Below are 5,804 nucleotides of genomic sequence, written 5' to 3'. Positions count from 1 at the left end.
CCCATCTAAGGAATTTCCCATCACGTCTAGGTCACCCCCGATATAAGACATTTCCATTAGATATTATAGTTAGCCTGTCTGAGGCCAATTACGAAGAGTATTGATGTATCGGATCATCTTGTCTTTCATCAATCTTCGGTAGGAGTTTGATGTGGGGATTCCCAGCTGTAGTAGGCGTCGACCTATACTTAGCAAAAGAACTTGATTTCGCCCTTCCTTGATCAATCACTTAAAAGCTGTTACTTCTTTCTCTTCCACGATATAATATAGAGCTGTCTCCAATGACAATGAAATCTTTATTTCTAGTGATGGATTCCCCGTCCAGCGCATCTCCTGCCCAATCTGCATTGGAGTCTCCTATCATCTGAAGGGAATTGGAAGATGGGAAAAGAAGACCTTTTCCAGGTGAACCCTTAAGATATCTGAGGATTCTATATGCAACATCTATATGCCTCGTTCTCAGTTTCTACATGAATTGACTCACGACTCTAACAACATAGGCAATGTTGGCTCGATCATGTTTATATTGGCAGGAGGAGGTAAAGCATGAGTGAGTAGGGGATTGGTAGTGACATTAGGACGCTTTGCCCTTGGTGGCTCAATTTTCCCTGAATTAATAAGGTCTTAGATGTAGCCTTAAACATCGGTCAGTATTTTGGCCATTTGTCTAAAGGTACTTGTAGTAGGCATGGGCTTTGTACTTAGGAGGAGATGGCGATGGAGATAGGGGAAGAGGCGTGAGTACACCATGCTTTTGAAGCCTTTCCAAGGTGCAGCTAAGAGTTATGCGATTTTCTGATCTAGATTTATCTAAATTTGAGACTTTCTACACCAAAAATATTCTCTTAAATGAGGGTATTCATGCTTGGATGGCGGCTCAAGATCAGCCTCATGAAAACCTTATATTCCCTGAGGAGGTTCTACCACATGGAAACGCTCTTTAATGGAACTTTAACTTTAACTAGTCGTGACCAAGAGACTACTGGTTTTGCTTGGTGGGTCAGGAATGCCTGACTTCTCAATTTATCTAGTAAACTATTGGGGGCTCATGTTGCCCATGCCGGATTAATCATATTCTAGGCCGGAGCAATGAACCTATTTGAAGTGGCTCATTTCGTACTAGAGAAGCCCATGTATAAACAAGGCAACATTTTACTTCCCAATCTAGCTACTCTAGGTTGGGGGGTAGGTCTTGGTGGGGAAGTTATAGACACCCTTCCATACTTTGTGTCTGGAGTGCTTCACTTAATTTCCTTTACAGTATTGGGCTTTGGCAGCATTTATCATGCACTTCTAGGACCTGAGATTCTTGAAGAATCTTGTCCATTCTTCGGTTGTGTATGGAAAGATAGAAATAAAATGACTACAATTTTAGGTATTCACTTAATCTTATTAGGTATATGTGCTTTATCTGTTTTTGGTTTTATTGCTTGTTACTTTGTCTGGTTTAATAATACCGCTTATCCTAGTGAGTTTTACGGGCCCACTGGACCAGAAGCTTCTCAAGCTCAAGCATTTACTTTTCTAGTTAGAGACCAACGTCTTGGGGCTAGCGTAGGATCTGCTCAAGGACCTATCGATTAAGGTAAATATCTAATGCATTCCTCGACCGGAGAAGTGCCTTTTAGGGGAGAAACTATGCATTTTTAGGATCTACATGCTCCCTGGTTAGAACCTCTAAGGGGTCTCAATGATTTGCACTTGAGTAGACTAAAAAAAGAGATAGAGAACTCATCCTCTCCCTACCGGGAGAGCGTCTTTGAACGTACCTATCCCTAACAAGCAAGAAAACGGGGCAATCAAACTAGGCAAGAAAGCTAGGCAAGAAAATGGGGCGGGGGCAATCAAATGGAGTAAGAAAATGGCTGCAGCAAGAAAATAGAACAATCAAACTAAAGCAGCAATCAAACGGCTGCGCGTACTAACGCGCAATGGCTTTCGCTAATGCTTAATCCGTTACTTGTTCGTACTAATGCCTTAAACTAAGTGGGGGCTTTTGTGCCAGAGCACCTTTATTTGTAGCAGGCTGTTGCTTGTTGCCTACTAATGCATAGGAGTTTTCTTGCCCCGTTTTCTTGCTCATTGCTTGTTCCTCTCGCTTTGCCTTTATCTGATAGGGGCAGCTTCGCACGTTGCTTGTTAGCGAAAGAGCTACTAAGAACCTAACAGAACTTGAATGAGATGCCTTGGATTCAAGTTCATATTTAGCTTTCCATCCCCCTCTCTCCTCTTAGATTTAGAAGACGTTCCTTCTGGTACCCTGTCCTTAGGATGCAAATCCCCCTTAAGGGTGCACTTCTTGCCGCACTGGCATTGCGTGTGCATGCCATCATTCTATTAGGGAGGCGTTTACAATGAGGGCTTGCAGTTCTCAGACCGACCATAACATACTATGTTGTTAAAGCATGCACAACTTCTATTTGAAGAACGATTGTTACCTTCAGAGGTACCACGATTATTTTCATCATCAACACCCCCACCATAAAGAGTCTTTCTCAATAAATCTATTACCAGTTTGAAACAATTATTCATTATTTTATCTATTCCATTCTAAAAGAATAAGCACTGTGAACTATCTACTTCAAAAAGATAGTTGTAAGGAACCATATGATTGTTTTGCCAATGATGGATTTCGCGCGATCAAAAAACTGAAGACGTTTCTAATACCAACATCAACTCGCACTCTTTTATACAATCTATCTGCATTTTCTTTAACCAATAGGTCCTCAAACCTATCCCCCACCCTCGCCTATAAATGGGTAACCCGTGCTGCCATAGCTGCAGGATTTTCAGGGCTTCTATCATAAGTTCATTACCAAGTCCTTTTTCCATCAAAATGCAATAGGCGTTGGCGAGAATGTTGACATCGATCAAATAATCCGGATTGATCCCACTTGAAATAATAGCCCGTGCAAGCAAATATTGGACTGACAGTTTAGTTTTCTTCACTTCTGTTAGCATGAACATGAATTATCTTCTATTCGTCTTCTTTATTTATTCTTAAGAAAAGGCTCCCCCCGAACCATTCTTAAGACCACCAAGCTCTCTTGAATGAGTTCTATTTTTTTTGCTTTCGTGATACACCTAGGGCAAAATCTCCTCCCAATTAATATGTGAAACTTTGTGCCTAGATCGTCTTGAAGATGGATGCGACGGAAGAAGTGGCTTTTAGAAGTGTTGCTAACTTAACATTTAGGTTTTTGGCATAACAAAGCTTGCACTATCTTTTCGCACTTAGGTGCACAGCGTGCCATTGGTAATGATTCTACCACGGTGCCATAAATTTGCAAACTAATCCGAAGTAATCATTATTGTTCATTAGATTTCGGAGGAACTACTTCGTTAGGATTGGGGAATTGCTGCGATTCTTCTTGAATAGCTTGGATTCTCCTGTCGAGAGTAACTTTGAAAGTCTTACCTAAACTCTTCCAACTGAATATGATAAAGCCTATAAAATAACAAGCTACTATCATTTCTTCATTATAAATTGAGATCTTCTTCGAACTTAATGCACAAATAGATGGAATAGCAGCAAATAGCATCTTGCTTGCCGTAGAACTCAATCTCATTTAGAAGGGTTCTCTCTATCTTTCAGCAACTGAACGGGAAGTGGTTTAGGAAAGGACTTTAGAATCAATCAGATGTACTTGCCCAGCGAGAAAGGCCTTGACCCTGCCAACCAAGTCAAAATCAAAAAGAAAGAAGAGAACGAAAGGAGAAGAGAACTTAGTATTTTGGTAATTTGCTAGGAATCATGTTTAACCTTGAATGCTATTAATAAATTCTACAGCAATAGTCCCTCGGACTCGAAAAGTTATAATGAAAATGGCTAACCCAATAACAGATTTCATAGCTACCACCGTTGGAACCAATGAAGCAAATACTTAACCCATCATATCATCGGAAGAAACAAAAAATACCAAAAAGTTCAAATTCATAGCTAATAACATTAATTCAATTGGCATTAACATAATAAGAATATTTCATCTATTATGGAGGATTCCCCAAATACCTAAAATAGAGATTATCATAGAAAATGTGAAAAATTTGATAAGATCCATGTCGGGAACGTAGAATGATCAAGAAATTCAAATGTTATAACAATCTCAAATAGACCAAGATCAAATTTTGGGTCGTTTCTTGGTGAACATAATCTGCCATAACCTCTTTGATCCCTTCATTTATGTTAAAAAATAAACAAAAGCAAAAAATATAAATGAAATTGTACTAAAAAGAATTACTAGTCCATAGAGAGAGAAGGTTTCCTTTCGTGTGGAAAGACTTGAAAAAAAAAAGCAAAAATAATGAAGTGCTAACACCTGCGACGCGAAAGTCGCAAGCCAAGACCATACCCATGAGTAGGTGGAAGGCATCGGCATACTCGAGAGGATAACCAAAATGAAAATGAATTTCTCGAGGAAAATGTCAACTTTATTTTTGTTAAATAAAGGATAAAAATCAATCTTCTTTTTTTTACTAAGACCGTGTAGAAGAATATATATATATATATAGAGAGAGTGTTAAATAAAGGAAAGAATTTCGTAAAAGATGGATTTACTGTCTCTATCCAATTCCAAAATTTAATAAGATATATATAAGAGATACCAAAAAAATGTCAAAATGATTTTTGCTGAGAAAACTTACATAAAGAACAAGTGAACCTGAAAAAAGGAATCTAATTTTAAGCATAAAGGTGGGACTTGTGCAAATCAAATTGTCATTGTCTATGAAAAGAAATAATAATAATGAGTAAAAAAAAGAAGATTGATATGCTAGGGGAAGACTCGCAGGCATGATACCTGAGGTTTAATTCTTGAAAGAAGAAAATTCAAAGGAATATGAAGACTAGTTGAACAACCATAGTGAATACCCAAAGGCGAATTTCTGAGTATACAAGTAAATAGCCCATAAGAATAGAAAAAAAAACCAAACTTTAGAGGAATTTGCTTGTATTTTACAAAATAGAAATTAACTATTGAAGAAAAAAAGAAGAAACCAAAAAAGCCACTCTTTTTCTAAGAGATGCATTACTGAGCAAAAACTGTGAAAAAAAGAAAAAACAAAATGAAAACGGCTAAGATAATTTTCAGCGCGAAAATAAAAATAGAATGCCGAACACACACTCATGATGAGGAGGAATCCCACGAAGGGTTCCTTGCTTCCTTCGAGCATGAAATAGCAAAAATCGACAAGCAAATAGAAAAGTATTATACCTAGAATATTGAAAAGGAATGCATCAACAAAATTGCCCTTCGATATAGATTGTCATGATATGAACTTAGAATTTCTTTGCTTTCGTCCCTACTAAAGTTAGCTCCTTCTCCTGCTCCTTCTTCATCCTCGTTGGTTAGTCCTTTTGACATAAAATTCTCGTATTTGCCGTTAAAGAGACTGGCTATAAATCTCTTTCTCTTATGCAATATTTTCAGACTATTGATTTTTGCTTGTAAATCCTTTAGTGCACCTGTGGTACTCGTTAGTGTACTTGTGATACAGTTTCTTACAAGATCTTGATTTCACGAGCTAGCCAGCCTCTTGCTTCCATCCGCCTATCTGATCTTTTGAACAGGTCTTCAATCAAATAGGCCATAGATCGAGATTCACTCATAAGACAAGCGCAAGCGACTACCAGAAGACTAGAACAACTCCTTACTAAGCAAGACCACTCTATCTCAATCCAGATGAGATTAGACTCAAGCCAAACAAAGGAAAGAAGTCACCACATTATTATTTATTTTACGAAATAAGAAGAAAAAGAAGATGATATTTTCGAGTGCTCACGTACAGAATGAGAGTTTAAGATC

The 5,804-nt window shown here is 38.1% G+C and overlaps 1 pseudogene; it reads right to left on the bottom strand.

Annotated features, from left to right (window-relative positions):
- Positions 1-2,963: 2,963 nt before the first annotated feature.
- Positions 2,964-3,785, bottom strand: LOC129307332 (ATP synthase protein MI25-like; annotated as a pseudogene).
- Between the last annotated feature and the right edge of the window lie 2,019 nt (positions 3,786-5,804).

This window comes from Prosopis cineraria, unplaced genomic scaffold (genome assembly GCF_029017545.1).
Source record: "Prosopis cineraria cultivar Desert tree isolate PC_DT_omini unplaced genomic scaffold, ASM2901754v1 PC3, whole genome shotgun sequence".
In the NCBI taxonomy this organism is placed as follows: domain Eukaryota; kingdom Viridiplantae; phylum Streptophyta; class Magnoliopsida; order Fabales; family Fabaceae; genus Prosopis; species Prosopis cineraria.
This window is presented reverse-complemented; position numbering and strand designations above follow the sequence as displayed.